Source organism: Thunnus albacares, chromosome 11, assembly GCF_914725855.1.
Source record: "Thunnus albacares chromosome 11, fThuAlb1.1, whole genome shotgun sequence".
Taxonomy (NCBI): Eukaryota; Metazoa; Chordata; class Actinopteri; order Scombriformes; family Scombridae; genus Thunnus; species Thunnus albacares.
The window spans coordinates 18,365,847-18,381,127 of NC_058116.1; the positions used below are offsets into that span (position 1 = coordinate 18,365,847).

The following is a 15,281-nucleotide window of genomic DNA, read 5'->3' on the forward strand; positions in this document are numbered from 1 at the left end:
CTGCGGGAATGGTTTAACCCGTTACCCACAGCGAGAGAGACAGAGAGCACAAAGAAAGCGCAAAACTCGTTTAGGAGGGATACAATGGGCGCATGATGTAAACATGGAATAAAAACCGCAAGGCAGCATTTCCATTTCCCGTCGCACACTGGTCCATTATTGGCTTTCAGTACTTCATGAGGTGGTGACTAACAACACCGCGTCTGTCTGGACACAGATAGACACACACTAAGAGAGATATTGAAGCCAAGAGTGGATGAGAGGGAAGAGGAGTTGAACATTGTTTCATCCTCGCTTCGGGGTTTTCTGGAGTTGTTCGCTGGTTTTGGACCGAACCCGATCCACTGAGGTCATGATGTTGGGTTTCTCAAGCTGAACAAGCCGATAAGTGGAGATTTTTTTTCCTTATTTTTTTTTCCTCTTTTTGGACTCGGGGATGACAAAGGGGGAACCACGCTAATATGTTGCATTTTTGAGGTGAGTGAGTGTTCTTTGTTCACCCTCCAACGACAGTTGTGACACATACTGTGGGCTAAGCTTTTTGAACTGAGTCTTACGTGTGCCACAAATAACAAAGACTATAAAGTGTAACGTTATCTGCGTCCAACAGCCTAAACGTTGAAGTAAACCATCCGCATTTCACGATGTAAAAATGGTTTCCGAAAGCCAATTATGTTCCTCAGAGCCGAATGCCCGGCACTGTAATTGCCTTTGAAAATTAGACACGGGGACGAGTAGCCTATCTCAGCTCTGCTATTGTTTTCCTTCTATTGTTTTCAAACCGATGCTGAACGGAACATTTGGTGCTTTAACACAAGACATGAGCACTTCCAGACGTCTCGACGGTCGCATATCAGTGACAGCCAGATGAATCCTTCATGATGTGCGGGAATGAATAATTTAAAGGACTAAACTCTGAATTTGATACCCTTGTGTATAATTGGGTTGGACAGCGTGTAAACACAGGGAGCCAAATTGATTTCTATCTATCTATCTATCTATCTATCTATCTATCTATCTATCTATCTATCTATCTATCTATCTATCTATCATAAACAGGAGGAAGGGAAAATGTTTTGTCCCTCACTGGATTTTTCCTTTCTCTCTCTTCTTCTGGGTACAGCAATAACACATGAAACATCTTCATAATTAGTAGTTTGCCAGAGGAAAGGAGTAATTTTAGGCAGCGCCTGCTGAGCTAAGTGTGCAGGCATGTTTTTGTTTCTTTTGTTAAACATGCAAATGTTGTCTTTGTACCACACACTGGTGCTATTCTGAGAATGGCAAAGCTTGAACCTGTGTGTTCTTTCTCTCAATTCTGCATTTTAAGATCAGAAATGCATAAAAATGAAGCAATCAACATAAAAAGAGATTGAGCAGTCTCTGGTAATGTACATCACTGACCTGTATAGTTATGTGCTTCATGCTCCATATTTTTTGGTACTAATGATGTGTGTGTATCTATGGGAAGCAGGAGAGACAAAACAAACAAAAATTTACATAGATACAAATTTACATTTACATACTGTACAAACTAAGCTAACGCTTATTTTACAAAAAAACAGTGAAAATGTGTTGAATCAAATATTTTCTTTTGTCTAACTAACAGTCCAAATCCAAAGATATTCAGTTTACAGTAACATCATGTAGGACAAAAAAGCATTAAATCATCAAATTTGAGAACCCAAAACCAACTGATTTGGAGTAAAGAATTACTAAAACGATTATTTGATTAATTTTCTATCAATCGACTAATCGATTAATGGACAAATCCGTTTTAGCTCTAGAACGTACCTACTTGGGTAATACATGAAAGAAACATGAGAGAAATATAACAGTCAAATACAAGAGCAGGAGAGGAAAAGCATATGAAATAATGAGTATGATTATATTGTTATTTTCCTATTATGAGTTCTGGATCTCCTTTAAGATTAAAGATTATAAGGAGCATTTTGGCCTTCTCCAAGCATGAAAAATGACCAGGCACAGTCTATCTGAAAAAAAGTAAAATTACACCCCTGAGCTGGAGATCTCTTGAAATATAATGATGGATTTGGTGTATTTGAATGGAGGATGCTACAGGAAAAGACACCGTGGGAAGAAACATGAATAAAATGGACTGTGAAGAAACTGCGGTGCAGCTAGTTACTCTCTGTGTGCTTTTGTTCAGTACTGCATGGACAGAGCACTGGCTTCATAGGGTTTCTTACTTTGTAGTGCTGTAAAATATTTTAATAAGATCTTCCTTCGGTTTCCTGGGCTGGACTGTGGAGCTGTGGTCTCACCGCATATGAACTTGTGGAAGTAAATAGCTCGGTGGATCTGCTCAATAATAATAAAAATAATAATAAAGGCTCTTTATCATATATTATCCCTTATTAATTGGATAAAATGTGGATAAACACATAGTTGTTTTTTTCCCCAACATCCAGTTTTTACAGTCACATAATCACATTCAACCCAGTGTGCACCAAGTCTTCTGCTGCTGGACACTGTACTGCTTCTCTGGAGCTGTTGGGAGTCACCCAACAGGCCACTGTAACAAGATATTTAGCAAAATGAAAGTGTTTAACATTCACTTTTATGTCCTATAATGTCGAAATGATGCTGTTATTTCAGCCAGCATTATTTTAGTCAGAAGCTCATTTCTCTAACAGGCCCAGTGATATGAAGACTCTAGATACTCTGCTTGACAGGTGTAATTTATATGCACTGTACTTTTCCCTCAGTGTTTCCTAAATGTTTGAATAATGACAGTTCTTGATATTAAATTTAAATTTCAATGTCTTGTAATAGTTGGTTGGGCCCGTGTTGATAAGATAATGAGAAGATATTGGAGAGACAGGATGACAGTGTCTGCATAGAAATGTGAGAATATAACACGCGCTGGGATTTAAACTCACACCTTTGAAAAGTCCATTAAAAAACTATTTGACTGAGGCCCCCATATGGTGCTTTGCTGCCAGTTATATAACTATAACCAGGAGCCAAGCGGTCTGCCGACTTTGGGCCTCAGCCAAAGTGACAGACTCAGAGTTGATGAGAAGTTTGGCCAGAAGTCAAAAAATCTATCTCCTCATGGCACTTTCCATTTCCGTAGCTGAATAAAGCGTGAAAAATCTGTTGAGGGTAAGCGTTTCTTAGGATTTGTGCAGCCATAAGAACAATTTCTTCTTAGTCCGAACCTCTTCAAAATATCATTCCAAAACAATTTAATACTTGAGTGAAAACAGTTCTCTTAAGAGAAACAAGCAGAGGTTTGCAGAGGGAAAGGAAAACAACCTCACAAATACTGTTTGAAATGATTGTAAAAATTGGCCTCACCATCCAGGCTAGAGATGCTTTAATGTCATTCAGGGTTGAGGTGAGGATGGATACCAGGGAGATTCATTGAGAAGAGACAATTCGTAGATCACCTGTGTTTCTAATCTCTCACTGCGCCATGCTTTGACGACAGGTTATGTGAGTGCAGTCAACATAAGCCAAAAAGACTCAAGACTGAGCACAAAACCTCTACAGGGGCTTCTCTGTCTGACAGAGCTAATCTGCAACAGGCCTCATGGTTTTGCTATATATTAAAGAGAAAGATGGATGGGGATGAGGAAGGAGACAAGAGAGACTGTAATTGAAAATGGGAGTTATTAGAGCAATAAGGCAGAAAGCAAGGTCATGACACATGAAAAACAGGAACTGAGAAAAACACAAACATAAATATATACATAAATACATCTATCTATCTATCTATCCTTCTATCTATCTATCTATCTATCTATCTATCTATCTATCTATCTATCTATCTATCTATCTATCTATCTATCTATCTATCTATCCATCTATCCATCTATCTATCTATCCATCTATCTATCTATCTATCTATATGTATGTATATATATATGTATGAGAAGACAGACAGACATAGAAGACATAGACATAGACTTCAAGAAAAATGATTTGGGTGGAGAAAAAGATGGTGGAGGAAAAGCGAGAGGAGGAGAGTTTGGAAAAAAGGGGAGAAACAGAAAGGAAGTGTGTGAGAGAAGAGAGAGAAAGGGTCGATCCTAATCCCATTAATACACACCAGTGCTGTCCTTCCCACTGGCATATTCACATTCACACACCACACACACACACACACACACACACGCACACACACACATACACACACACACATAGACATGCTTCGAAGTACTAGTCAGATAAATTGCTGTTTGTTAAGCTCAATAATATGCTGCCTGGATGTTCTTTAATGATTTGAGCACTCTGTACACTAAATGTATGGTGATCTGGACGCAGTCCGTGTAATGAGAATGGCGGACCAGATCTGACTCATAGTGTATAAGTGGCCTCTGGCAGTATGTATGTGTGTGTTTGTGTGTGTGTGTGTGTGTGCGTGTGTATGTTTGCATGTAATGGTGTTGTATAGCTTGAAGGGCCTTTTCTTACAGCCTAAGCAGAAACACCTGCTGAAACTGCCGACATTTTTGTAGGAGATGTAAACAATCTCTGTTTGCACTGTGTTTACAGAATGTATGGTCTTTATGAGTTGACTGCGTGCTCGCCTGTGCAGGCAAATACTAAGAAGAAATGTCACACTAGTGACATTTGGAAATATCACTTTTTCGCACAGTATGGAAATACTGGTTTGTCCCATCCTTAAAAGGAACAAAGTACATTTATTCACTTCCTGTACAGTTCTAAGGTACTTGTACTTTACTTGAATGTTGCAATTTTATGCTAATGTTTCAGTGGCAAATAAGATTGTTTTTGCTTATTTAAGAACTAGTTACTTGGTATTTTGCAGATTATGATTTTAAGAAAGTATAATGAGCATATAAAATATGCGTTGTTATACAGGTCTTTAAACTAGCCAACAGTAAAGCAAGTTTTTACAATCAGCACAACCTTGCAGCTACAGCATTAAAATGCTGCTTATATTAATGCCTCAGAAATAATAATCCAATAAATTGCTAAATATTAAATTTAGGACTTTAATTTGTTCATTGTGGTATTAATTTTGAATATTTTTTTGGCTACTGGCGTTTGTTGTATTACTTGCACTTAACTGGTCAGCAGCTGTAAATCTGTAATGTATGTGAAAACCAGACAGTCATACCTTTAGAGAGGAAAGAAGGAAGGATAAAATATCTGACTTTCTTTTATCTACCACTGCTCTCTAAAGGCAAAAGAAGAAAGTCAAAATTGGAGGCATAATTGTTTTGAAAGAAATAACAAATCTGTGTCTGCTGTTGAAAACATCTATTTGCTTGTGTGTCAAATTGATTGACCTCAGTTACCTCAATAAAAATGAGTAGGAGTGTGTATGTAATTGCCTGGGAGAAGACATCACACGTCTCGTGCATTTTGAGTGTACAGTACATTTTGATGTTCAGTCATACAGTTTTGAGCAGCTGCTATCAGCTCTTGAGGAATATTTGGAGAGAATCAAATGGATCCATGTGGGATTGAAGACAAATTTAACACTCTGTCTTAAAGTAGGTCTAGTGTTCTGCGAGAGAGAAAGAGCAAAGTATTTGAAAGCAGCTGGGAGATAAATGAGGCTGGACAGAGAGATGTTGAAAGACAGAGAATGAGCTGTAATCTGATGAAAGCCTCTTTACTCCCCTGTCACCTCACCTTCAGGCCACAAGCAATGACCAAGGCTTAGAGAGGGATCAATGCTAAGGCCACCGACACACACACACACACATATATACCGCCAATGGTATACATGCTACATCTGAAGAAATACCTGGCATCATTGGACAGTGCAGCATTTTCTGTTCACCTCCATACTTTGTTGTTGCATTCTCTAGGTAGTTTGATGGTTAAATAGATGCATGAAAAGTTGATGGGTGAGAGAATAATAGGACAGAGATAGGACATTAGGCCTAGAATAGTCTCTGGATGTGCTTTCTGTGTACTGTTTGTATGTGTGTGTATGGGAGGCGGGGGTGTGAGGGGTCCATAGGTCATTTAGAAATCTCAATAGATCTGTGGCTCAAAGGGAGAGAGCAAGAGTGTGAGGAGAAAGTTAACAGTTTCTCAGCTCCCATACAAATCACCCTGCTGCATTTAAATTTAATGGCCTGAACACACCAAAGACCCAAGCCGAGGCTGTTTCAATGTGAGTGTCCTCCAGTTTAGTTCTGGTTTACTGCTACAAACAAGACTAAGAGTCCACAGCCACACTATTGGCTCTGTGAGGCTGCACAGTGTCGCTTTGAGCTAAATTCTAACATTGGCATGCTAACATGCTCACCATGACAAACATACTGATGTAAGTACAGCTGAGGCTAATGGAAATGTCATTGGTTTCGCAGGTACTTGGCTATAAACCAAAGTATTGGACAAACAGAAATTTTGACCTGATGGTGGCTCAAGAGAAGAAGTCAGGAAATCATCAAAAGGATTACAATTTATCCTGAGGGGGGCATGGATGTCTGTACCAAATTTCATGGCAATACATCCAACAATTGTTGAGACATTTCTCTGAAAACCACATGCCAATTTCATGGTGGCGCTCACGGATAAGTCAGGGGATCACCAAAGTCATTAGGATTCATCGACTGGGGACCATAAATATCCAGAGCTGTAGTAGTGAGGGGGAATTAACTGTTTGCTTTTATCTGCAATTTTGAAATTTTACATTATTAGCATAAGCAAACTATTACTATTACTGTTGCCAGAATAAATAGTTTTACAGACTATTTCTTGTACCGAAACAATAATAGAGCTTCTCAAGCAGTCATTTACAGCAGTTTACACTGAAAGGAGATTTCAGCAACATTAACATGAGATAAACCTTTAGCGGCATCAGGAAAGTTTGATCATTTCCTGACTGAGTTATTATTTAACACTACTCCCTGCACACCAGTTAATCAGTTTGGAAGTGATAGCAGGTTCTAATCCTGCGTTTTCAGTTTTAATACTGAGGGAATCTTTTTTCTAAGTTTCTAAATTTTATTATGCTGCTTCTATGTTGCAACAGACTGGGCAAACACTTGTTGGAAATTAATTCACCTTCATTCTGCAAATAAAACATGATTCCAGTGAAGCCTTATGTGGTTGTCTTTAAATGGACTGCATTTAATAATGAAATACAGTAATACAGTAACCCCACTGTAGGGGCCACCTTTGTCTTATGCCCAGGGTATAATGAAGGCCTAAAAAACAGACAGAAATAATGTTCTACATTTTTCTAAAACTTCATAGTGAAAGCTTCACACAGTAATTACAGTATGTTGAGAAAAGAGGGCTTAAATATGTCCATTTGTTCAGACTTTCTTAAATGTGTTAAAAACACTTCATTACTGATTACCCTAATAAACACTACAGATGCATGTGTTAACTTGTCAATTCAGTTATTTGTACAGGTGTTAATGGATGTATTAGGTCACAGATTTTTGTGCTACGCCACCATGAATTTCTGTATAAATTTTCATGGCAATCCATCCAGTAGTTGTTGAGATATTTCAGTCTGCACAAAAGTGGTGGCCCGACAAAGGCAAATCAAATAGATGCATGATGGAGGGAGCAGATAACCTAAAGAGCTTATCTGGATGCAGATAAGTAAATGAGGAACTTAAGACTGTAAGCAGTGAAAGACATTTAAACTGTTTAAATTGTGACCAAACTTGTTTTTGTTTAAGGTTCCCCTTTTTCTGACTTTACTCAGTCTGTCTTTGAAATGGCCTTGAATTGCATGTGTACTTAGAAAAATGAAAATGGTGTTCTCAAAATGTCTTGCACCCGTTTATCTACCATTGGCAATATTTTATTCATCAGAAGTGCTGTATTATGTGCACTTTCCCGACAAGGAACATTACTTAAAAATGTGCTATTACATTGCCCCCCTTTCTCCCTTATTGTCCACATCTTTCTATGCTTGTGAAACACTGGACTTTGTATTCATTTAAAATTGAACACCACAGTGTAGGATGTGATCAAGGAATGAATGAAATTCAATAAGAAGGACCCATAAAGGCAGTCAGAAGAGGCAAGGTCAATCTCAACTAAGACCTCTCAAGTTTGCAAAGTAAAATAAAAATCAGGATGCTGTGATGAGTGATGTGAGACTTACAGTATATGTCAACATCTAGTATCTGAACAAATGACCAATAACTAATCATTTACACTGTTGATGTTCAGTACTTGTATTTGCTGTACAAGCAGCCTTTATACAGCTGCTACAGAAGCTTCAGCTAAGCAAAGCAATTGATCAAAGATGCTACAGAGAGGGCATTTCCAATAAGACAAGGCTGTCTGTGTCTTTCTGGTTACTATGCCAACTGTGGTGACCAGGGAACTAGTTCAATGTAACTGTACAGTCTCACTTGTTTAGAAATAGGCCTGCAACTAATTATTATTTTCATTAATATTTCAATAAATGCATTCATAATTTAGTATGTAGTTCAGTTTCTTGTTATGTCCAATCACAAGTTGAAAACCCCCAAATTTGCAATGATATAAATCAAAGAAAAGCAGCAAATCCTCAAATTTAGGAAGCTAGAAGCAGTGAATGTTCAGCGTTTTTACTTGATAAACATCAGATTTATTGATTATAAAAATTGTTGAATTTTGTTCTGCCAGTTGACTAACTGATTAGTTGTTTTAGCACTATTTTGACATGTTTTGTCTGCCGTTGAATGGATGATTCTTGTTCACAAATAAACTTCCTTGAGTTCTGAAAAAAGTGGCATGGTGCCACCACTTTTGTTCAGACGTAAGTATCTCACCAACTACTACTACTGAATTTAGTACAGCCATTCCTGTTATCTTCAGGATGAATTGTGATGACTTTGTTGACCCCCTGACTTTGCTTCTAGTGCAATCACCTGGACAAAATTTGTAATTTGTCCAGTACTTTGGTTCAGACCAAATACCTGCAAAACGAATGACATTCCAGCTGTATGTTGCTTTTAGTGCTAATTAGCAAGTGTTAGCATGTTAACACTCTAAACTAAGATGGTGAACATCAGCATGTTAGCATTGTTACTGTGAGCATAGTAAGCATGCTGACTTTAGCATTTAGCTCAAAGCATTGCTGTGCTTACTGTTAAAGGACCAGTGTGTAATATTTAGTGGCATCTAGCGGAACAGAATTGGCAAAAATGGAATATAACATTCCTAAGTATGTTTTAATTAGTGTATAATCCCATGAAAATAAGAATTGTTGTGTTTTCGTTACCTTAGAATGAGCCCTTTATATCTACATAGGGAGCTGGTCCTCTTCCATGGAGGCCGCCATGTTGCACTGCCATGTTTCTACAGTAGTCCAGAAAGGACAAACCAAACACTGGCTCTAGAGAGGGCCTTTTGCGAGTTCCACCATAGGTTCACCTACATGCCTGGAAGGGGAGGGAGAGGTGGAGGGGTATTCAGTTGGTTGCCATCTGCAACCTCACCGCTAGATAGCACTAAATCTTACACACTGGTCATTTAAGTGTCTGACAGAGCTGCTAGCATATGACTGTTGATTGAGTCTTTTTGCCTTCTCCATTAAAAAGCATTCTTTATTCTTAAAGACTTTCTTTAAGAATTTAAAACAGCATACATGTTGGTTACCACTACAGAAAATGTATGATGCAAAAGAGGAGACTCTTCCCTGTGTTTTTAGAAAATCCAGTGGTAAGTGGTTCAGATGCCATACATTCACTGTCATACTTATTATCCCATTAAGAAACATTCTCCTGTATATAACAAATGTTACCAGTGTACCTTTACTATTATTTTCACAGTGAAATGGAAGCTGCAGTGTCTTCAGCTCCCATACTGTGATTTATTTCACAGTGGAAGCTATAGAGCTATACTGTACATTCACACTGTCACATTATAAGCCTAGATGACTTTATTTTACATGTCAGTGGTCTGCAGAATAGCAGTTTTTGCACTGTGAATTAATCTGTATTCTGTATTACAATTGCATGAGAACATATGTTAGATTGTACCGTTTTGCAATATTTCTTTGTTGTCAGATTTGTCTTAACTCCTAAGCAGATTCTACCTCTCTAAGTCTCTTTCTGCTTTCACAACAATATCCTTCTCTCACAACACACACACACACGCACACACAAATACACACACTAGTAGTCTCCTCTGTGACAGATGGGCTACATGGAAACACAGTCATCCTGTTAGTAGTCATGACATCAGCAACACTGTTACTCACTGTCACATGCACATGACTGCTCTCCCTCTCTCTTTCTTTAAACCGGAAACAACAGATGAGCAAAGTTGCTGACAGATAGTAACCATGAATGATTGTCTCAATATCCATATAATGATTGGAATCAGATATTACAATTATTACGCAGGTACTATAAGAACTACTACGATAAATTCCTAACTTCCTGTTCCCATAGTCCTGTTTCAGTCCCATCATTCTAGCCTTTCTAACAATAGATATCATTGATTTATTGAACAGGACAATCACAATCCTAAATCTTCTTTGGATATGACTCCATAGACACAGAAGAATGAACCCACGGACGGTCAAAAAGACACAATATAAAGCCAAACGAACAGCGAGGAAGTCTGATTTATATCTGCACAGAGACACAAATGGGGAGTCAAATAATACAAAGACTGCCTCATGGAAATTCAGATAATGATTTTAATCAACTGTTATGTGCAATGTTATGTTCGTTAGCAATGTTTGAAGAAAGTATGAAAGAAAGTTTGCTGATGAAGAAAGTAGTTGGAAGTTCCTAAAGTGTGTGGAGGTTGGGGTGGTGGTTGGGTATGTAAGTGTTTGCCATCAACACTGGAATCTAAGTGTTCATGTCCTTTGTCTCATACTGGCAAATTCAATACCAGCCTGACATACTGATATCAGTCTGACATACTGAAGAATTATCAAGATGTCTTTCCCCTTAAACATAATTTTGCGGTTGTGAAATGGTAATTCAAAGGAGAAAATGTTGCTCTCCGTATTACCTAGTGATGGTCTGTTGTATCCTGTTAACCTGACCAGCTCAACAGGCTGAATATCTCAGTAATAGCTTTAGTGGTATTAGGAGGGTTTACCTCTAAAACATTTCACCTTAGTTAACCAGCTGGCAAAATCTCCATCCTGCTTTGGCCTACTGAACTATGACCAACTGACCTCTTCTCCCATTGGTTGTACTGTATTGTATCTTCATGCAGTTCATCAAAAGTACACAAAAAGTATTGTAAAATTAGTTACCATAATCTGATATTTGGTCTGTTTGGATGCGCTTAGTACACCTAGGTACATATCAATCAATATAATAATACAAATCAATATCACCACTTTATACCAGTGTTAGGGGAGACAGTTGTCCATTTAAACATCATAGAAGGGTTGCTATCAACACGTTCTGCCTCGAGTGATAGTGATTCAGTTTTTACTTCTAAGGTTCACCCTAATTACCAAAAACTTTCTTACCTCTAGTCATGTTGCCATACAGAGAGTTTTGGTTTTAACCGTCCATGTTTTGTGATATCCAAGATATCTGCTTCTGCCCTTATACAATAGTGATGAATGGATTTTTGTTTGTAATACCCACAGGACTAAAAAACTACGTCAGGAAATATATCAGGAATATATCAGTTTCCATAAACTGTGTCCTGTTACAATGGATAATGTGCAGAACACATTGTCAGAAGTTTTCATCTCAGCAGAAAGGCATTCCGGTGAAAACTGTGCACAGGAAGGTCTGTTTATTATCCAGAGTAATGACGCCATTCTCTCTGGAAAGACAAACTGCTGCAAAAATGTGAATATTTTTTAATGCCAAAAACAAAAGCTGAGCTTTGATTTCTTTTGTTAGAGTTTCATAAGAATTTCAGTCAGGTGGTTTTAAAATTAGGTGCTACCGAGTTGCTTTTGTAATGCCGATAAAAAATAAGCACTTTCAAACTGACCTTCTTGCTCAATATACAGTCCTAATAATAAAATGTGTCCTTCTACTGAGTGAACGGTAGCCTCCAGGTACCCGACTTCTCATTAGTTCTGTCGTATTGTCATGTTTCTTCTGCGCAGGAACTAGAATTGACCTGAGGGCTGGCTTTGTTGAGGATGATGCTGTACCGCGCAAACACTGAAAATACAGGAAGCTGACCGCAAGTTGCCAGAAGGAAAAATCTATACTGTCTTTTGATTTCTGTCATGTTAGACTCACTGTCTTTGGGGAAACATTCATTTCAACTTTGTTGTACCCTGCAGACACACTTTGGAAGACAGGAAAGAGGTTCACAGTTGCGTTCTTATAACCTGCAGAGAATTTCTAATTATGTGAAATTTGGTGTGTGCATATTGAGTCTTTCTCTTTCTTTCTGTCTCCATCCCTCCCTCCGTCCAACCCTTCCAATCCCCACCCTGGAGAGCAGTGTGTCCTCGTTCTGGTGATGCTCTGTCGCCACCGCTCAGTGTGGAGCCTCTGAAATATTCATGCCAACACACATACACACACACACACACACACACACCTAGAGACACACACAGACACAAACACTTTCGAACCCTTTTCACCCACTGTCAGTTTGCCAATATCAATAGAGAATAGAGAAAATACAATTTATCTAGCAGCAGGTTTGTAGAAGAAAAGCTGTAAACTTTAAGGTGGAGAAGACTTCATTCTGTCAATTTTATATTTACTTAATATTTTTCAGCTTGCGTTTGAAATTAGAATGTTAATCTAGTGTGCAAATACAAGCTCGAATGTTTATGCATAGAGATATTAATCCATAGTCATTCATCTCATAATATAAACAGTTATATCAGTTGTAAGGTCAGGGTATTTTAAAGTAGATATAGATTGTTTATCAAAGATTTAAAGACCTATACTAGTACAGGTGATGGTGAAGTCAACACCACACTGAATGGCAAATACAGTTTCAAGGCCAGCTGGCATACAACAGAATAAATCATAAAACCGTTACTACAGAGTTAGCAGTTTTCAGATTTGATCTGTGACCTCAGACTGTCTACTGATGTGGAGTGGAGAGGAACAGAAGCAAAACTCCGACAGAGAGCACATCATCTCACAGAGAGGTTATTACACTGCCAGCAATTTTGATATGTAACCATTATTGGCCTGTCGAGCTGACAGAGGCGTGCAAGCAACGATATGGCTGAGCTAATCATCATATGAACTATGATTGGTGTCAGAGGTGCTGTGGTGTGATTCAGTGCTCTTTTGTTTGTCAGCTGGGAGGAAAAGCAATTCTGCAAAACAGCATTTTGGATGTTGGTGTCACTGCAGAGTTTACATACTGAAGCTCTCAAGCAAAACTTCCAGAAAATGAAGTCTTTCCAGGCTTTTCAGTGCAGTGGAAAAATATGACCTGTGTTGCTACAATATGATTCCTTCATTATCTTACCTAACCTCAGACAAATATAGTGTAAAAGCATGTAGTAATGTTATCACATATGCCAACACCAACACACATTTTATGAAAAGGCACTGTAATAGATAGATCAAAAGTTCAGTTTCTATGGGAACATAGTGCCACAGTGAAGAAATAATGTTTCTGCACCGAACTGTAACCTGTAGGTGCATCATTGCTGTTCATCGCACAGAAAAAAACAAGCAGTGATACAGAACTGCTCCCTGCGTTTGATATTAATTTATGGTGTGACGTCTTCCCCCGCATGTTTTGAGCACACTCCTATAATCCCATGATGATTTTGGCTGCTCTTGAAAGGGTAGTAGGCATCAGTCACACACACAAAAATGAGCACACAGCACATCTGAGGCTAAGTCTCCTGTTCTGATGACCTCAAGTGCAAATCATTACTGTTAATTGTGATAAGGTTGTAAATGTTTTGCTCTCCATATGGCTATAATTGTTTTGTACACCTAAAACCTCACTGTAGATCCATTAGAACCGTTTTTTCCAAGGTTTAGGCCAACAGGATACAACTAAATCGTTAAATCTTGTTAATGTTGTTAAATCTTAGCCAACAACAGGACAACAGGATGTTTGTACTTGCATTGTCTGTGTCTGTTAAGCACTGTGAACTTTTCAAAGCCACACCAGTCACACTGTTGTACTTACAAAATTCCTAAATGTCAAGAATGGGACTGTTTTAGGTCATAATAGACTCACTCTAATGCAGCGGAATGATTTGGTTCACTAGATACCCTTACATGAATTATAAAGAGGCCCTAGCTGCGTAGGATCAGAGGTCAGGACAGTTTGCTGCTAGGGGCCTCAAAGAAACCATCACGGATCGGCTTTTAACGTGCAGATTCCCTTGGAGACGAGCTCCCCTTTCCATTTGCAGGGTCCTTGTGCCGCTGCTGGTTGTTATAGCAACAGACAGGACGTGACATTGTTGCATAATACGTTGCTTTTTCGTCTTCCTTGCTCTGACCTTATGGGTGGCTGTTTTCTAATAATTTAATCTCTAATTGTTAGCAGAGGTCTTGTCAAGTCACCACATTGACAAAAATCTCACAAAGTTAAATTGACATTCAGCTTTAACAGTCATGTGGCGTAAACAGAGGATGACTGCAATAGTTTATTTGATTAAGCTGAATGGAAATAATTGGTGCTGTTCTTGAGAGGCATCATTTACCTTTTTGTTCTGTGGCAGTTCTATTAAACACTGACTTTCAGAGTCAACAAATTAATTTTTTTAGTGACAAAGTAAAGTAAATAAAGTAAAGGTTTTGAAAAACGTCAACTTCCCTACATGTTGCTGGTCAGTCTTGTGCCATTTTCTACCCCACAATACCTTGAGAAGCACCGAATTTTATAAAGCTGTTGTGACTCAGAATGTCCTAAAGCACATTTTCATTTTTTCTTTATTCTTTCTTCTATCCCTGTTATTCGCTTGTCATGCATTCTCAGATAGATCTTCCCCCTGAGTCAGGGTGCCTGTGGTGTAACTTAGCTGCAGTCTACAAAATTTGTTTTCCAAGACAATTATATATTTAAAATCCTCCAGTTACTTTTCAGGTTTTTGAACCTCTCTATAGGGAATGCAAACGGATGCAGGTTTGTGTAAAAGTGGATGGATGGATGCTGCTGGGTGTAGGATTTTTAAAAAGATTTGTTGAACTTGCAACAGTGAGCATTTTTCATAATTTATGCTCTTTTCTCGTGAACGACTGCACTTACCAAAATGAAACCATTCTGGCACACATATCCCATGAGTGTCTATACATCACTGTATGTAAATAAATATGGATCCAAAAGCAGACTGAACATTTCTAAACATTTTTAGTTGAAACAAACAAATGTAGGAAAGCCTTGTGTAGCCTTGGCGGAGGTACGTATTCTATGCTCTGATATTTTCTACTTAGTGTATA

General features: G+C 38.4%; 1 protein-coding gene across 1 annotated transcript in view; it reads left to right on the forward strand.

Annotated features, from left to right (window-relative positions):
* The first annotated feature begins 63 nt into the window (after positions 1-63).
* The window catches only part of tmem198a (transmembrane protein 198a), a 39,304-nt gene continuing 24,086 nt past the window's right edge, over positions 64-15,281 (forward strand). The window contains exon 1 of the mRNA XM_044365605.1: positions 64-477. The gene's annotated coding sequence lies outside the window, so the exon portion shown is untranslated. The remainder of the gene's footprint in view (positions 478-15,281) is intronic.